The 20,283-nt window shown below is 35.1% G+C and overlaps 3 non-coding genes across 3 annotated transcripts; all 3 read left to right on the top strand.

Moving 5' to 3' along the window:
- The first annotated feature begins 6,457 nt into the window (after positions 1-6,457).
- TRNAR-ACG (transfer RNA arginine (anticodon ACG)) lies at positions 6,458-6,528 on the top strand. Its single transcript has one exon. It is a non-coding gene; the product is annotated as a tRNA-Arg (tRNA).
- A 4,773-nt stretch (positions 6,529-11,301) lies between these two features.
- Positions 11,302-11,373, top strand: TRNAG-UCC (transfer RNA glycine (anticodon UCC)). The gene has a single exon. It is a non-coding gene; the product is annotated as a tRNA-Gly (tRNA).
- A 2,003-nt stretch (positions 11,374-13,376) lies between these two features.
- On the top strand, positions 13,377-13,449 carry TRNAR-ACG (transfer RNA arginine (anticodon ACG)). The gene has a single exon. It is a non-coding gene; the product is annotated as a tRNA-Arg (tRNA).
- Positions 13,450-20,283: the final 6,834 nt, after the last annotated feature.

Raw genomic sequence — 20,283 nt, 5'->3', positions numbered from 1 at the left:
GATTTTGCATTTTACTTCTGTAGCCCCGATGAATAAGCAGACAACTCGAGAAAACAAAATGATACACGAGAGGAAAGAAACACATGTTTTCTATTTCTGCAAACTGGTTCTCGATTATCTTATCAGTATTTGCTGGGATTCTTTTACTTCCTCTCCTACATACCATACGATTATATTTGTCCACTGTAATATTACCATATTCACATTGGAAATATCATTATTTTATTACTAGCTCATTTCGTTTTTAGTCGGCCAGAATAGCCGTGTGGTCTAGAAGGCTAGACAACCGACATATTAGGCATCGCGGGTTCCAATCCCACCTCGGACATGTTTTTGTTGTACTTTTCACCTTGCATTTCATTGTAATCTTCCTCTTTCATAGTGATTCGGATCCCACTTTACACTCCTATGTAGATTCGAAGCTGACACAGGACGTAAAAATGGCATCACTCAATTTCGTTTTTCAAATGCATCAGTATTTTGTGACACTGCTGACATTTTGCTATGTTATACTATCTGTGTTATGCATTTAAACTACATTCATAGTATGAGACCCAGATTCCTTTATTACCCTTTGCTGCCACATATCAGACTTCTTTATTGTACATTTTCAGCACATGTAGCTCCAATAGTGTACAACATTGTACCACTACACTTCACTCTTATGTTTAGTGATAATAGTGCATTTTAAATCTGAGCACATTTGTATATGGTGCTATTTCAAATAAAATATTTTATGTTGAGTTGGCAACACTGCGTCACCTATGGCAACGCTGTTTATGGTTTTCGATAGGACATTTTGTTCTCATTATATTGTGCAATTTTTGTTTTGATTATTTTAATGGTTTTCAAGATATTTACTTTAAACGTACATAATTCCATTATATAATATTCTGGTCCATAGCATCTTAAATTTTGCCAATGTTCATTTCTCATGATGCTCTATCAGATGTGCTATGTGGCAATCAGATTTTGGCGACAACTTGTGGGAACCTCCCGTGTCAGTCAAATAAATATTGTGCTTTTTAATTCAATGATTTTGACTCATCCAGTTAGTATATTGTTATATGGCATTAGTTATTAGCTTTCGTTGCAGGCGGTTTACCTGTGTTTCTGAGCAAGTTACGAGGAAGCGCATTCCTATTGTTTGCTACCTTGCCCGACAACGGGTGAAATTTTTACTTGTTATGAGGGTTTGTTGGTCTCCGAAAAATTTAACTTCGGATGTTACTTTATGATCCTTTTAATTAAATAAACCGGCGCCCACAGTAGGATGTGGTTCTGAATTGACGGTGAATTTAAAAGCATTCAGTTGGTAAACGGGGGTGAAAAGTTGATTGCAAAATTTAACTTGAACAGACTAATAAACAGAAGGTAGTTTATATAAACAATAATAATTGAGTGTAACAGGTAGTAAATTAAACCACAATAATAAGCAATCACAAATAAATAACAGAAAAGAAACAACTTTTTTTTTCGTACTCCCAAAACGTAATCCTCTTTTCTTCGCAAATGAAAGTAATTTAGAACATAATAGGATAACGTAAATGAAAAATAATAAGGTAAATGCAAGTATAGAAAAAAATATGTAATATAGTTTTGTCGTAATTCTCAAGTAAGGGCAGCTGTATATTCTACATATTCCTTCAATTAAAAAAAGTCGTAAGTGGATGAAATTGTAGCCGCTCTATCAACTACAATTAGTATATAATTATAATTATACAATTATGATTATACTCTATCCAGGTTGCACGTGGAATATCTGACATCCAGTAATGTAGTTATCTAGTTTGCAGCTCGAGTTTCTTTCACCGCTTAGTTTGTTTCCTAAACTAAATTTAATTAGTTGGTTTCATTTTATGCATAGAGATTTAATTTTGAAACCGGAAAAAGTAAATGTAAAAACTACCAATTCTAATAGAGGGATAATGTTGGGGATGGTACAGTTTTTTTTTAACATACTCAAACCTTTTCAAAAACAGTTTCTCGCTATCTGTCTATCTGCCTTGCTTTATGGGAATCACAATTGAGACCGGAAGTAGTAATAGATTTCTACCATTGTTGGTATCAACAAAATAAGCGCTGAGATGGGGTCTTTCTTGGGACCTCGAATCTACAATTTAATAAAAGAAAATGGTTTCTCGCTATCTATTGCTGTTCATGCTCTGTTAGAATCAATATTGAAACCGGAAGTGGTAGTTGATTTATATCACTTCCGGTTTTACGAGAGAGAGAGAGAGAGCAGCAAAGAGAGAACCTACTTTCCATGCTATCTGTTACCGTTCTTGCTCTATAGTTATTATTATTGAAACCGGAATTTCATTTCACTGAGGTAAATACATTTTCTCACAGGGTGACAATTTATGAGCTAAAGAAGGATATTTGTCCTTGTCCCCATGTTGCTATTGACAAAATTTTACATCTGTAATTTTCTTAATTTTTACTAGTAGTCAAAAATTACATTTACTTGTTATGGTAATAATAATGCTAGAGGGCAGAAAAAGTTTATGAAATGTCATCTTTCTTCTACTATAACGGACATTATGACTTTGATTTGGTATGTTGTATTCTTTTAATTTCACAATTACTAATTTAATAGTTATTTTTAAAACAATGTTTAGGCCATTTTCCCATGTTTCCAAGACATTTTTTATCTCACATATCTATATTTTTAGGGAATAAACTTCGCCCCCTACTTATTACGCATTTCAGCATTATAAAGAAAAATTTATGACATACCAAGGCGTTACCTAGAAAATGGGTGATTTTACATTAAAAACTTGCTAGAGAGACTTAAAAATGAAATAAAATACAGAAGGACCCGATAACTCAAAGTTGAAGGGAATAGATAAAAAATTGAGTTATCGAGTTTTTCGAGTTATCAAGGTGGCCACAACAAAAATTTGAGATACCAAAGTTCCACGTTCATCATGAAAAATTACTATATAACAACTTCTATAACTCGAAAGTATATTCATTCAACCTCTATAGCTCGAAGTTTTATTCATTCAACCTCTATAACTCGAAGTTTTATTCATTCAACCTCTATAACTCGCAGTTTTATTCATTCAATCTTTATAACTCGAAGTTTTATTCATTCAATCTCTATAACTCGAAGTTTTATTCATTCAACCTCTATAACTCGAAGTTGTGAAAGTTCCTTAAATTAAATAAGATGACTAGTTAAAATAAAATACAAGACATGAGTAAGACACAATTACAGTACACATTAGCGACAATGTCAGGACCAGCAACAATGACAATTACATAAAAGGATACGGCTATTGCTTTGAGCTATCGATGTCACATCAAAAGAAATTCGACTTATAGAAGTAAACTTTGATTCGTAGAGATTCGCAGATACAAAAGTTCGAATTACCGGTTTCTGAATATGATTATGAAACCCTTAAAATTCGATTTATTGAGGTTATAATTTTTAAACATTTAACTTACGAAGGTTGTTTTAAGATTGAGTGTTATGGAGAGTTCAAAGGAATGTAAAAAAATTCGAGTTACTATATTGTCCACTGTAAACTGTTAACATGAGAATTTCAGCACTTTTTCTGACACAGAATAATCTTCAGTTGCGGTCTTGTGCTGTATCCGGTAAGGATACCATAAATTTTAGGTTATTTTATTTTAAAGTATAAGAACTACTTGAAAATTTTAAATGTCCCTTGTTTTACACGGTATTTTAGATGTAATACAAAGAAACTATAAATCTTAGCTTTCGACACTGGAAATGAACATTGCATTTTCGGAAAAGAAGCAAAAGTCCTACCCTTTTCTCAAGATATCATACACTGAGAAAAAAAATTGTAGTTGGCGTACTTAAAAAGATAGGTTACATGCGTAATTCCTGTAGTTTTTAGACTTAACGTACAGCAGACGTATAACTGGAAACGCATGTTTTATAATACTTTCTGTATGTGTTCCATCTATACGTACTTTCCGTATGAAACAATGTAGGCGGTCAGGATCTCACATACAAATGGACGTATATAACATATAGCTGACGAAGGTAACATAAGTATATGCACGTGATATACGGAAAACTGTTAGATGTCAGACACCCTGCAATGGCATGATGTACCATCTAAGGACAGTGCCTATATAGCATAGGGATAACGTATGCTCCGTACTGATTTCTATAGTAAGCAAGAGGATACCATATATTTGAACAATATGCCGCTGTTCGGGGAACGGATTTTTCTCTGTGTAACTTGCTTTTCTCCCCAAATAAGACATTTGCAAGTAGTTAATACTTATGAGCTAATAAAAACAGTTGTTAAAGGTTTCCATAAACAAGTATCTTTATTAGTGAAAATGTGTTACTGTTCTTTACATACGTTCAAATCATCAAGATTATTTTATCTTTTCATAGCCGTTGCACGAGTGCAATGAAATAGCACATATTCAACGTCCGAAGTTGGGAATTATCTGAATACAATCAATAATGTAGGCATAGAAATCTTTCTAGCTTCTAACTCAATTAGCTTCCAGTATTTTATGATAGCAACACTGAAAGTACCATGTACGTCACCAAAAAATAAAGTGAAATTCAATTTGTACTTTTAAGGTTCATAACTCTGCCTTGTAAGCTAAAGGGAACAGATGGTTAATTAGAATGAATGATTATGAAATAATTGGAGCAATGAGAATATGGGAGGAAACGGGAGAACTTCAAGAGAAAATCTATGAACATGATGTCCCGTACCAAACCAGGGACCTCACACAATCGGTGAACGTTCTAGCACCGCCTATATTCCTACCGAAAATTGAATCAAGAACCACTAAAATAAATGCACTAATAATTCAATCAGTATAATGGAGTCAACATCGTCATCCTCGAGTTCTCTCGTGTTTATATAATTAGCATACGAACCTTCGGAGGAGGAGGTTCGGGTTTTGATTCGCAAGATCTTCTATAGTCTATTTCAAAACATAATGTCTGTGCTACCTTGCTTTCTTCTGAAGGGAGCCATACTGCCGTTGGGGATATAATTGTCAGATATTAGTACAACAGTTCTTCAACTAAGGGTCACTCTTCGAATTTTCATATTTTATTCAATGTTAAGATAATGTCGACAAGTAAGCTTTACGAATGTCTCTACTGGTGCTGAGGACGTCATGTTTTGAATTGAACTTTACCTGACAATTTGAATATCTTTACGATTGCCTCATGATAACAGGTTAACATAAAAAAAACACTGCAAATTTAATGAAAGTGGATCACAGTATAGGGGTGCCCAAAAGTAGGTATACAATCCCGTACTGATCGGCTCATGGTATTTTATAACATTTGCTAGTTATGATCCATACAAGTAATGACTTAGTTTCTTCCTTATCTGTTCTTAATTTATTTTCGCTTATACCTTAAACTCGGAACAAACCAAAGCAAATAAATGCATTATCTTAATAAATTAAAATGTCATACTTGATCGATGTTGATCTGTACACCTACTTTTGGGCCACCCTGCATACCTAATCAACCAACCAACGACCCAGTGGCGTAACAGATAACTCATCTGATCACGGATCAGAAGAATCCAGGTTTGAATCCTGGCTGGCTGGTTTACTTTTTACTCTTTATTTTCTAAGCTTGAATATTTAAGATCAATGATGCTAAAAAAAAAAAAAAAAAAGCCTGTGACAAACATCTTGGCATTTCAGCTAAACGAATAAAACGCAAGTTCTGACGCAATGTTGCCGAGTGCTAAGGGGTGTAGCTATCGCTAAGCAGACACACTACAGCGCGATCAGGTGGCAGAGGGTAGACGTGGATGTGTACAAAATAAACATGGCAATACCGCTGGCCTCTCATTAGCTAGCAGCTTTTAAAGGGAAGTTGGAGCACCGCCTTCAAATGCCAAGATGTTTGTCACGCCGTTTAGTTTTTGGATCAAAAGATCTAGTATATTTCAGGCAAAAAAAAAATTCTTGTAGTACTTATATCTGGAGAACTACATATAGTGTACCAAAACCCAAACTATCAGTTAACTCAGTATGATATGCTTATTAAAAAAAAAAAAAAAACTCGATTTAAGAGCCGTTCAAAAATTTTGTGGCCCCTGATCCAAAAACTAATTATTAGCCAGGATCGCAATCTTTTGATCCATTTTTTGGATCATTCCTAAAATTCTTGTTTATAATATACTTCAAAACACAAGGTCCTCGTTACATTATCTTCTGAAGAAAGCTATACTCCCGTTGAGGATATACCCGTAAGATGTTATTTCAACTAGGGTAACTCTTTGAATTTTTGTACTTTATTCAATATTAAGGAAATACCTACAAGTGATTTCCACGAATGTTCGTATTTGTACGGAGGTCATATTTTGAAATGAACTTTATAATTTAAGTATCTTTATGATTGCTTCATGATAATGGGTTAACTAGGAAAAATTCTGTAAAGATAGTGGAAATTGATCACAATATGTGTAGACATTTAGAGGAGGGCCCAGTGGCGCAATGGGTAACGCGTCTGACTACGGATCAGAATATTCCAGGTGAATCCTGGCTGGGTCATTAAACTTTCACTTTTTTTTTTGTAAACTTGAACATTTAAGGTCGATGATGCTAACATTTTCTTCTATAAACTAAGTAGCATTACACGAAGTCTTAAGTTATATTCAAATGTGGTTCAAAAATCACAACTTTGAAGATATCTAATTTTTTCTTAATACAATATTATGTTATGTCCAAACTTTCTAATTTAATTAATTTTAGGAAATTTACCGAGTGAATTGAAAGTTTATTTTGGCTTGTGAGGAAGAGTGAGTGAAAGTGAGGTGAAGAGAAAGTTGAAGTTCAGAACGTGGTTGTTGTTATTGGTTGTTTTAGATTTTGTAAGCGGCACTATATGTGGAGGTGGAAGGGACTATTTGGCGGAGAGATACACTTATGATTTAGTGGCGGGAAAGACAGTGTGGAAATGGCGCGTATATATTCACACGATTGTACACGATTTTCTACTTTACACGCCTAAACGTTTTTCTACTTGAAGTTGGAAAAGTTTACACGCCTCTATTTTGAAGGTCTAACCTAACCTAATATAATCTAATTTAGTACATTTCTTACCTAATACAGTATATTTTGTATTATTTTTTTTTTTCGATTTTTGTGTGATCCATCGATACAGCACTAATGCCCTGTTCTAACATACGCAATGAATTCATTATGACGTCATACTAAGTGTATAGCCATATATTTCTCATCATAATACTAAACGTGATATAAATTCATAAAATTCGTAAAATATTCAATCATAAAATATTTTCATAAAATTCAATAAAATTCAAAATATTTTATAAAATATTTTCAATCTATTCCGTAGCAGTTTTTTAAGTCTCTTCATCCCGGCGAAATTAAAATACCGCTAATTTTACAGGAATTATGTGATATCTTCAAATAGATAAAAGATAATTGAAGTATTGAACAAGAGCGCCCTAGACAATATTATTTTGCGTGAGGTACCGTTATCACAAGTCATCTAGTAGCTTTTCGTTTTCAGTCGTTTAGAAACGCGAAAATAAATGCCGATTTTCAAACTGGCTCGAAATCGAAAGCAGATAAGTGAGTCGTGATAACGGTTTCTCATGTAAAATAATATTGTCTAGGGTACTCTTGTTTTATATTTCAATTATCTTTTATCTATTTGAAGATATCACATAATTCCTGTAAAATTAGCGGTATTTTAATTTCGCCGGGATGAAGACTCTTAATCCGAGAGATCTATTGTTATCAACATATGAAACTACAGAAAATAATAATTAAAAAAATTAATATCTATAATACATTACAATTAATTACACTACTTACAGTACTTACACTGACAATTGACTTCACAACTTCAACAACCTTTGCTAGGGAAAGTACTTACCTGTAAAACAAAGAGAAAATTGTTAAAGTTTGTGTTTGTGCAGTCCGGTTAATTTACAGTGCAATTTGATGTTGAAGATACTAGAATTTTAATACAATTAGTGTTGTTATTTTGCCTATTGCGGAACGAGAAAGGTTCCACTTAGCGCGAGTGGTATCGAACAAGGGACCCTACGCACCAGAGGTAAACGCTCTATTATTGAGCCACAGTGGCCCCTCATGAATGATTAATGTAAGCTAAAAAAAAAAATATGCAGTTTTACATCAAATCAGAATAAAGTAGTGCCATAATTTAGTCTTTTGGCAAAGGCAGTCGGCCGTCTAAATCCACCAGTGAAGTAATATAACCAATTCAGTGAGAATGCGCTTGTCATTACTTTTATGTAAATGTACAAGCAACAATATTGCCGCAGAATCTATTCTTTCGTTTTTACTTTCATTTCCTCACACAAGAGAGATTCAATATGGTGCAAATGTCAGTAATTGTCAGTTTCACCAATTTAACTTTCTTTGATTTTTCTTGAATGTCATTCTTCAACGAATAAATTTTCTTTATTTTATACTACTGCTTGATTTATACACTAAAATATTCTTCTTAGGAGGACTACATTAACTCGAATTCACCGAAAGTAAGCAGATAAGCTACCTTTGTTGGGGTGGCTGGGCGACAACACCGGGCGCTGAAGTAAGGGGGCGCAAAATTAGGAAGGAGAAAAAAAGGAAAGAAAAAGAGAGGAAAAAATACTTGGAATATTTTAGATCAACAGCAGTATTTTTCAATCTAATATTTAAGTTGACTACTATCAGATTTATATTTGAAATGAAATGAAATCTTTAAATATTACGTCCTACGATTATGTCGGTTAGGCTAAAAGAGACGGTGATGACGAGAAATGAATGAAATGATGAAATGAAGAAAGTGGGGCAAGCGGGAGAACCACGGGAAAACCCACGAGCACAGAGTTTGTCCACCACAAAGTCCACACGGTGCGAGCTGGGATCGAACCTGGGACCCCAAGCACCAAAGGTGAACGCTCTGCCAGATTTATATTTGTGCAGTGCACATACATATATATAAAACGGAAGGAAAAAAGTAATAAAATGCTAAAAATCAAACAAAAGCAGGGTTTATTTTTGAACATTTTCTTACGCTTCGCGCCAACCATGGTGCCACTTCACGACTGCTCTGTCGACCTTACTCACATGTGCGGGGGTGCCATCATATATTCTCGCCCCGGGCGATGATTTTCAAAGAGCGATTTTAGTAATTGCCCTGAATAATCAATTAGAATCAGCTTAAAGTTTTGTAAAATCAATTTTTCATATATTATTATCGAAAAGATTGTGCAGTTTTCTGTGCACTAGCTGATTCTGAAGGATCATTTGGTGAAAGAGTAACACCTCCTGGACAATTAATGTACGTTTGTCACTTGAAAACGTTCGGGGTAAAAAAAAAAAAAAAGCCTCTACTTATTTAACGGTGAGTGTATCCACAAAAGGGTGTATTCTCTTCCACAATAGTACACATATTTTTGCTGGGACAAGGAAAAATATGTGCGTATTATGCCAGTGTCCGTAAAGAAGGTTTTACTGCAGCGCCGTAAGGTAGATTTTTTTTCTGGAGGGGCAAGCATTATATTTGGACATTTTCGTAACATTCGAAATTATTTCCCTTGTTTCCATGCTTCCCTTGTTCATTGTGGGCCCCCGGAACCTATGGGCTCTCCTGCACGCCCCTGGTCCCTTCATACATGACAAATTAATTAAGGGTACAATATTGACAAGTCTCAAAGCTATACGAACAAATATTATTTCTAAGACCCCTAGTCATAAACTTTTTTACTGAAATGGGCTCAAGAATCAGTTTTGTTTTATATATCTTTTGTATGCTGTTTTGTTTATGTAAACCTGTTTAATGCTTCATTTATAATTTCATTTTCGTCTCGTATATGGAGCAAGAAAATTTTGTTTTAAAATGGGACCCCTCGAACGGTCGAACTGCGGAAATCTTTCCTGTGGTAGCAGTTGCTCGAGAGATTTATTCTCTTCAATATGTGTTAGGCCCAATGAAATAGAACCTACAACGGCAATTACTCTGAGTCGGACGTAGAAGTGCAGAAGAGTTTTTATTGTCTTTACTTCACTAGCTGGTCCAATGAGTACTGCATAATACGAATGTTCAAATTGTTATCTCAGTAACAATGGAGAATATGTCAAATAAAAACTACTTATTTTCAGATCAGCATTCGTGATGTGAAACTGAGGGAAAGCATCTTAGTGTACAGCTAAACTAGGATGCGTTCCCTATGTGTTACCGTTGGCAGTGAACGCGATCTAGGTGGCTAATTGGTAATATTCTTTTGTCAGAGTTATAAATCATACTGTGAGCCAATTAGGGATTCCAAGTTTTGCTGTCACACCCTTATTCTCATTCATGCCAATCACAGGAAATAACCCTATTGTGTTACATCAATTTTTCTGTGATTAGCTAATTTTTCGGAATTTTCTTGTATTTTTGTGAATTTTCTTTTGTTATAAACGCACATACTTTACAATATCAGAATTTCAATACTCTCCACAAAACATCCTCCAAGCAGCTGTTTGTTGCTAAACTTCCCTTGCCTGGCCACACGTCTTTCCTTTCTTATACCTTCCTTTAGACATGTTTTAGTGATTCTGAAACCTCAGAAAGTCTATTGTTTCGAAACACACCAAATACGCTCGAGCTGACGTATTTTGCTCATTTTTATTGCAGCGCATTGTGATTAGCCATCCTTATTTAAATATATGGTCAACGTATTACAAGCGTACGCGTAAGCCATGAAAACGCGTTACGAACGCGTCGTTATTCGTACACTCACAAGTCCAATCTGGATGGATTATCAAAAAATATGAACTCCAACTTCAGACTTTCTGATTATGGGGTGAGAATAGCAATAGAAATTTATTGGGCAAAGATTTCTACAAAAATAGAATCACAAAGAAAAAAACACGTATTTGATTATCAGTCAGTTTCTCCGAACTTTTGGTTTTGGAAAGTGATTTCGTATAACATAAACCGAACATAAATCACAGAGACACAAATCTGAAGTGTAATGTATTTACCCTGTAGATGCGAACATTCTTTACCTGAATTTCTCTGCATAAAAATGGATATACCCCACTAGAATTTCTAAGCGCTTCAAATAATCGAGTTACATTTTCTTAAAATTATGACATTGAAGTAATAATCTTTAGAAATCACGATTTTTTTCTCTAACCAACTTCTTACAATTTATGAACATCTATGTTGCTTTTAATTTATCATCAGGTAGAGATAATGGTGGTCTGTGATTCGCTAGCAGTAGGTGTCGGAATATATTGGCGTCAGGCAAGACATCAACATATGTTCTACATAAGGCAATAGATTTACAATACATCGCGATGGTGGTGTAATGGTTAGCATAGTTGCCTTCCAAGCAGTTGATCCGGGTTCGATTCCCGGCCATCGCAGTGTACATTTTTAATATGTACCTCTTCAATTCTGTCCATGGGAATATGCTAAGTTACTAGTGGCAAATATGTTTTTCTCAAAGAATGGTTTCAAAGAGCGCTTTTAGTAATTGCCCTGAATAATCAATTAGAATCGGTTTAAAGTTCTGTAAAATCATTTTTTTATACTGTATATTATTATCGAAAAGATAGTGCAGTTTTCTGTGCAATAGCGGATTGAGAAGGATCATTTGGTGAAGGAGTAACATCTCCTGGTCAATTAATGTACGTTTGTCACTTGAAAACGTTCTGGGTAAAAAAAAAAAAAAACTGTATCTATTTGACCGTGAGTGTATCCACAAAAGTGTGTATTCTTTTCCACAATAATACACATATTTTTGCTGGGACAAGGAAAACTATGTGCGTATTATGCCAGTGTCCGTAAAGAAGGTTTTACTGCAGCGCCGTAATGTATTTTTTTCTGTTGGGGCAAGTATTATATTTGGGCTCTTTCGTAACATTCGAAAATATGTCCCTTCTTTCCATGCTTCCCTTGTTCAGTGTGGGCCCCGGAACCTATGGGCTCTCCTGCACGCCCCTGGTCCCTTCATACATGACAAATTAATTAAGGGTACAATATTGACAAGTCTCAAAGCTATACGAATAAATATTATTTCTAAGACCCCTAGTCGTAAACTGTTTTACTGAAATGGGCTCAAGAATCAATTTTATTTTATATATCTTTTGTATGCTGTTTTGTTTATGTAAACCTGTTTAATGCTTCATTTATAATTTCATTTTCGTCTCGTATATGGAGCAAGAAAATTTTGTTTTAAAATGGGACCCCTCGAACGGTCGAACTGCGGAAATCTTTCCTGTGGTAGCAGTTGCTCTCTGCCTTCTAGAAGTTACGGCCTTGTTTTACCTAGGCGACATCGAAGTAACACATTATGACATGTTGAGTATATGTTAACTAGAACAATCAATACACGCATAAGCACATTGTGATGGTAGTGTCATTTCAACATGATTACTTCCTAAGCAATTGATGACAATTTGATTCTCATCTACTATATACGGAAGACTCATCAGTATATTTCTCGCTACATGATAAACTGCCATCATAAAGTTTTTGCAAGAATGTTTTAGAAATCTCATATCATTAAAGTAGCTCTAAGTAAACAAAAATTAATAAAATATTGTTAGATCACTTGCTTAAATCTACAAAAAATCACAATTATGTAATCCATCTTCGCAAATAAGAAGGACATTTTGTCAGATATTATTACAATTCGTAATATACAAACAAAAATATTCAATTTTTAAAGATTTTTTTCATTTTTCGCTTCCCATCTGTTCTGATACAGAAACCCTTTAATAGTTGACCAAAACTGTTTAATTGGTCGAAGGTCTGTAGCAAAAGGTGGATTATCTTGTTTACAAAAGTTATATTTTCATTGTTATATATGATACCACTGATTTCGCATAGTGAGATGAAGCAAGCTCTGGCCAAAAGACATAATTATAGGAATGGTACTTTCGGTATACAGAATAAGTCGTTTCTTAATGTACTTCTGTAAGTACTATCTGTGAAACAAATAAATGCATATTTATCGTGTGATAGTATCGTCTGCCTCTGGAGGCAGAATTAAGACGTCTCTTCTGAAACAGAGACAGCACCACTCAGTTCTATAATATCAAATAAAATACAATTTAAAACAAATTTCATTAGTAGGTCTATTAAATAATCTAAGTAATCAAAAATAAAGAAATAACTTAAAACTATATTGCAAGCTTAAGTTATCAGTGTAATATCCACACAAATCGAAAAAAGTTGGATTTGCTATATTTTAAATACAATGTGCATGGCTTATTAATAACCCGCACATGGCTATAACTTGCAAGACAACACACTTTTCTATTTTATAATTTAACTTCCGATTACCTGTTGATAAGGAGTGAATGTGGAAAATTCTGTAAAGTAGATGAGAATGGAATGAAGCACTTCTAATGTGTTAAACAACGGCCCAGTGGCGCAACGGATAACGCGTCTGACTACGGATCAGAAGATTCCAGGTTCGAATCCTGGCTGGGTCGTGTTTTTCACTGATTCTCGAAAGTCTAATAACTAACCGGTAAAGTCGATGGTGCTGTATAACAACAAATACATATCATTAAATGAAATCATAACTAATACTCAATTCTGCTCCAAGAATCACTCCGAATGTAATTTGGAAGACTTCTATTTCTCTCTTCAAAGAATGTTATTGCTTGTGCATTTACATACTTTTGCTAACATCAGTGTTGTTCACTGTTCTAACGTACACAGTTTTTCATTACGACGTCATACTACATTTATAGGCATGTATTTTTCACCCGAATATTAAAAACGCCATTCCATAGAATATTTTCAACTATTTCGTACAATTTCCTTAATTCGAGAGATTTATTCTCTTCAATATTTGTTAGGCCCAATGAAATAGAACCTACAACGGCAATTACTCTGAGTCGGACGTCGAAGTGCAGAAGAGTTTTTATTGTCTTTACTTCACTAGCTGGTCCAATGTGTAACGTTCCTCTTTGAGCGTTACATTTTCTCAAAGAGAATATTTGCGGAAATGTTCAATTAGCTCTCAGCTAATATTATTTTTTATTATATTCTCTCAATTCTCGACTTTCATGAAGGATTCAAGATGGTTGACAATTGGACTAGTGCGTGTAGATGTAGTATGCTAGTTTCCTTTGTATGTCTATGGTTTGCGTTGAGCGGCTTTTGAGAGTAGCTCGGATCGTTTGAAATAATTTAAATTTTTGTGTTTCATGTAAAACGGAAGGATTATTATGAATCTGCATATATAAATGCTCGTTTATATAATTTTTATTCTCCTTTAGTTATATTTGTTTTGTTATAAAATCTGTTATTTCCATTCTACGCTTTGATGCGTAGTATGGAATGACCAATCCGGAAGTGAGAGGGCTGCGGAGAGCCCCCTCTGGTTCACCTTTTTTTTGTACTACGAACTGCGAATATGGCCGTGGTGTGGTGAGAAGCACGATTGTCCATTTTTGGATACTAATTTACAGTGAACTATGCAGTGAGTGGCTGTTCTTTAATATAAATATTTAAAGAAGCTGTTTAGTCGAACGGTATGCTAGGCTAGCGGGTATAAACAAGAATCACAAGAGAACTTACTCAAATATTCGACCTGTGCGTTTTGAAGCACGGCAGAGATTGGTTGGATATTCCCTAACTGTTAATGTGATGAGAGCTGAAGTTCAGAAATCCCTTTTGTGCTGTCTCCAGGACTGAACTCGATTGATGTATGGCCTCCTTCTCTTGACGTGGTGAATTTCCGTCCACCCTTACTACATTTTCTTGGCAAGGGACTTCGTCCTATATTACTTGTTGTCAGCTCAGCCTGCCTCTCCGGAATTTAATGTGTCTAATTGTGGTCGCTGTTGTGAGGATGAACATTGCAGCAGCTTTGCAGTGATTGTTTGTCTACCTGGTGGAGATAGTAGCGGAACGTATGCTTTTGCTATTAACCCAGGAGGGGTCGTCGTGTGATCAATCCACGCCGAGGTTATGGCTGTACACATGGTGAGATGTTGGAGGAGTCATCAGGACCGGTCGCCACCCTGGAGTGCTGTTTCACAGTGTTTCCACAGTGTCCCTATTCGTAAAGTGAAACCACGGTCGGGTGAGCTTTGGTAACTGTCTACTAGGTAAATATGTCTATTTCTTTTTATTCCGTCTTGTGAAGAAACTGGTATCATCCGGGAAGTTGCGGAAGAAATTGTCCACCATTTATAGTTGTCCAAATTGTTTTAAATATATCTAACGTCATATCAATGTCTTCGTGTGTTCATTATCTTACTACAGATTACTTATGAACAAACAGTAAATATACGTTCAATAATTCTCAGTTTTCTTGTGTATACATATATATATATTATCCGAGTCAGTTTACAATGTCCGTAATATTGTCCGAAATGAGTTTTGTCCGTAATATGTCCGAGTAAACGAGAGTGAGTCTCTATCCAGTAAGTTGAATCATACGCCAGCGGGGTAGTCTGATATCAAAGCCGTTTCTCTCTTGCTCTGAATAAGATCATCTCTTAGAGTTGTCTAGATGTATAATATATTACTAGCTGCCATCTAGCACATGTATGTTAGCAACAGGTATTCCGTATTGTCTATTCTCTCAGGCATTCTATTTGATAAATTAAAGATTGATTAGCGATGGCTAGTTTATGTCTGTCTAGCAGCGGGCATTCCGTATTGTTTATCAATAACTATATACATATGTATATCTATATAATCTACAATCTAAGCATTAAGTCGCCGCACCCAAAGTTTGCATTCTCGAGTTGTTCTGTTACGTTCGATTGTGATGTTGCTCACTAGATCAGTGAGGCACGTTAAGACGGTGGGTGTACGATACCACTCGTACTTCAATGCGGGAGTGTCAGAAGTCGAGTCTAATTCCACTGGCTGGTTTTGTGTTCCCCATAATGTGCTACAGAGTTTAATGTTATTACCGCCGCTGCTAATAGTAAATGTCGAGGGAAATGCCCTCTTAGCGGTTGGATGCGGGTGAAGTGGAGAAGTTATGTGCTAAAAGGGGGAAGGTTAATCGACGCAGCCGTAGGTCTCTCTCTCTCCCTTTGCAATGAGATGTTCACGAGTGGTAATGTAATTGGTAAATTTCCTTTGGTGAAGTAGCCTACCAAGGATTTTGTGCTATTGTCTAGAAATGTAAACAACTCTCTTACTGTTAGTACAGTGTGGCTTAATTCATATTGTTATTTACCTTTGAGTGGTGTTGGCGTTAAAAGGTTTGAGGAACTTAACGGAATATAAAGATTTTTTTTCCTGAATCTAGCTATCCACGATCATAAATGTCAATGAGAGTCTTTTGTTATGCGTTTATTACAAGGAAAGTTAAATAAACAGAGATGCAAGATATATGGTGTTATCCTAAATGATTTTTTCTTTTTTCTTTCTTTTCCTCGTCTTTTCCTTAGCATTGACAACGCAAGTAGTGTACAAGAATCTGGAGTAAGTAGCGTTGTGTTTACTGGTCTATAAATTATAGTGTAAGAAGGAATAACGGCGACCCAATGTTTTTTTTCTTTCTTTTCCTTCGTTTCCTTAATGTCAGCTACGGATACAAATTCAAGGTAATATAAGACGCAAGGTAGCGCTTTTCAAGATGGCGTACGCAGCCAGAATTCTAATTATCGAAAGTGTTACTTTTCAAGATGGCGACCCAGCCAGGATTATTTTATTGTCTAAAATGTTACACTATTTTTGTCGTGCCATGCGGGAAGAAACGAGTGATACGGACTGTTGCGTTGGTGTGTGTTGAGATATACTGGATAGAGCTCACATATGTTTATGTTTATTAGACTTATAAGTCAGTAAGTAAGAATGTCGGCTGAGTCGAGGAATCTTCCTCCTAATGGAGATGATATTATTTGTGTTTGTTGTAGTGAACTTCTTGCTGCCGCGGAACAAATTGATTCTGATAAGAAACGTGCTATATCTTGTGACAGGTGTCACGAATGGTCACATTTTGTTTGTGTTAAGTTAAAAGATACTTCTAGTGTTTTTGAAGCTGTTAGCTCAGATTCTTTTGTTTGGGTTTGTCCTAAATGCGACGTGCATGTTTCTCCTGAAGTGACGGAGCGTGAGAATGAATCACCTCCCAAGCATTTTTCTTCGCCTAAGTCCCCGCAAGGTAGCGAAAAAGGGACAGAGCAGGTGAGTGAACTCGCTGAAATGTTTGCTCTTGTATTGAGTAAGATAGAAAGCAAGATAGAAGAAAGTAATGCTAATATTAATAGTAAAATAGAAAGTAAGATAGCAGAAAGTAACGCTGATATCAATAATAAAATAAAAGAAAGTAACGAAGCTAATAATGCTAGAATTCAAGAATGCATTGTTGAAAATGTACATAGCCTCTCCACTACTATGCATAAGATTGATGAAAGAATAGGTAGTGTAGAAAACCTTTGTAGTTCGCTAACTGTTAACCAAAAGGATTTGCAAGTGCAGTTAGATAACATTAAGGTAGAAGTTGACAGTAATAAGTCATGTATTGAAAATAATAAGTCATGTATTGAGTCTGTGAAAACGGAAGTTGAAAGTAATAAGTTGTGTATTGACTCCGTGGAATCTCGTGTTGATTCTATAGAAAATGAGGCTGAATCTCATCATAAAGCATTAAAGGTGTTTTTGATAAAATTAAGAAACTTGAAAATGAAAATGAGGAAGTGAAAATTGAACTAGAAGGGTGCAATAATAGTCAATCTAACAAGGGACATCACCCAATTGTCCGGCTCCGATTTCAATGAATTTTTTATTGCTGATAGAGGATATGTATTCATTACTTGTGATGACAGAAATTTTTGCCATGGTGCATGTTTTCTATTTTTTAATAATTTTTAAAGGTTGTGATGTGGTTAATAGAGATTACTGCAGAAGTCCCTCACTACCCTTTGTAAAGGAAGTGTTAATGAAAGAACAACCATGTAGATACGTATAGGGCATAGGAGGAAGTCGTATGGTACGTATGACCTTGACGGCAGCCATCTTGAAATCCGCCATTTTGAATTAAGGTCAAGTTTTTTAAATGGAAATAGGGTAATATGATACATAATTTCGGGCTAGAATTTAATCAGGAAGACAATGGTGAAGTTAGTTTTAAGATGCGCCCATTTGGGGAAAAGTTACAGGCATATTAATTGTTTATACTTACTATGTGCGTAAGTCCCTTACCTCCGCTTCTAACCCGCGTATTAATGATAATAAGTGGATAAAGGTTTCGGTAATACATATTATGGCTAGAGGAAAGTAATACGATAAGGGTATCATTGACGGCAGCCATCTTGAAATCCGCCATTTTGAATTAAAGTGAAGTTTTGAAAAATGAAAACCATAGCATGTGGCACCTAATTTTAATAGTAAATTTTCCCCAAAAGCCAATGGTATGCTTATTTTTGTTCTATAGTTAACTAGCATGAATTTATGACTCTTCTAATGAGCATGAAACGTCCATTATTCGATATTTCAAATTGGCAACACTCCTAATTTTCACCGCATGTTTTAAGATTCCGATTGACACATTGCAATTGTTGCTATGGCTCATGTTTTCTAAATTTATTACATTTCTTAAGAATTGCGATTTGTCAGTTCATGAATAGTGTTGGGATAAGCATCCAGCAATCTTTCTGAATTTTGAAGACTTGCCATGTAATTATTAATTTCAGTGTAATCATTTATTTTAACCCAGAGTACATGAGGAACCTATGGACCTATGTGACGTAAAGAAATACAAATAAAATTATAACAAATTGGTGTTACACGAACTCAAAATTATCATGAAATGTGGGCTTCATGTTGCGCAAACGATAAACAGTATTTTTAAAATAAAAACAACTTTACAACTTTAAAGGAACAGCAGCAATGATAGAAAATATCAAAGAGACATTATATGACGGTTCCCCAACACACTGTTCGTACCATGAACAAAATATGAAAACAGGTAACTTGTTTATAAAGAGGTGTAACTTAATCGAGTTCCCGATCAATACCGATTATAAATCTTACAAACATGAACCATCGACAACAATCGCTAGAAAACGAATGACTTTTTTCTCTGACTAGCTAAAATATTGCCATAGAAAATAAATAAATATACAATAAACAAATAAATATAAAACAAAACAAAAGACCATTGATTTACACAAAAATCATATTTCGTTTTCTTTTTTGAAGTGAATTTTCACTTGATTTCTCGTCTCATCTACTATCCATTACAAGCTACATCTTCGGTATTACCTGAATGCAAAGTTGAAGTTCTTTCGTTGTGTGATGATTCATGTCAGTAAACGAGTTGTTGAAGGGCAGGAATAGGAAATAAATAATTACATTGTCTAGGAAATTAATAATCACATGGCAAGTCTTCAAAATTCAGAAAGATTGCTGGATGCTTATCCCAACACTATTCATGAACTGACAAATTGCAACTCTTAAAAAAATGTAATAAATTTAGAAAACATGAGCCATGGCAACAATTGCAATGTGTCAATCGGAATCTTAAAACATGCGGTGATAATTAGGAGTGTTGCCAATTTGAAATATCGAATAATGGACGTTTCATGCTCATTAGAAGAGTCATAAATTCATGCTAGTTAACTATAGAACAAAAATAAGCATACCATTGGCTTTTGGGGAAAATTTACTATTAAAATTAGGTGCCACATTCTATGGTTTTCATTTTTCAAAACTTCACTTTAATTCAAAATGGCGGATTTCAAGATGGCTGCCGTCAATGATACCCTTATCGTATCACTTCCCTCTAGCCATAATATGTATTACCGAAACCTTTATCCACTTATTATCATTAATACGCGGGTTAGAAGCGGAGGTAAGGGACTTACGCACATAGTAAGTATAAACAATTAATATGCCTGTAACTTTTCCCCAAATGGGCGCACCTTAAAACTAACTTCACCATTGTCTTCCTGATTAAATTCTAGCCCGAAATTATGTATCATATTACCCTATTTCCATTTAAAAAACTTGACCTTAATTCAAAATGGCGGATTTCAAGATGGCTGCCGTCAAGGTCATACGTACCATACGACTTCCTCCTATGCCCTATACGTATCTACATGGTTGTTCTTTCATTAACACTTCCTTTACAAAGGGTAGTGAGGGACTTCTGCAGTAATCTCTATTAACCACATCACAACCTTTAAAAATTATTAAAAAATAGAAAACATGCACCATGGCAAAAATTTCTGTCATCACAAGTAATGAATACATGTCCTCTATCAGCAATAAAAATTTCATTGAAATCGGAGCCGGACAATTGGGTGATGTCCCTTGTAAGCTTTTCTCTGAAGTGTTAACCCTAACTA

The sequence above is a fragment of the Thermobia domestica genome, chromosome 10 (genome assembly GCF_964235325.1).
Source record: "Thermobia domestica chromosome 10, izTheDome1.hap1.1, whole genome shotgun sequence".
In the NCBI taxonomy this organism is placed as follows: Eukaryota; Metazoa; Arthropoda; class Insecta; order Zygentoma; family Lepismatidae; genus Thermobia; species Thermobia domestica.
This window is presented reverse-complemented; position numbering and strand designations above follow the sequence as displayed.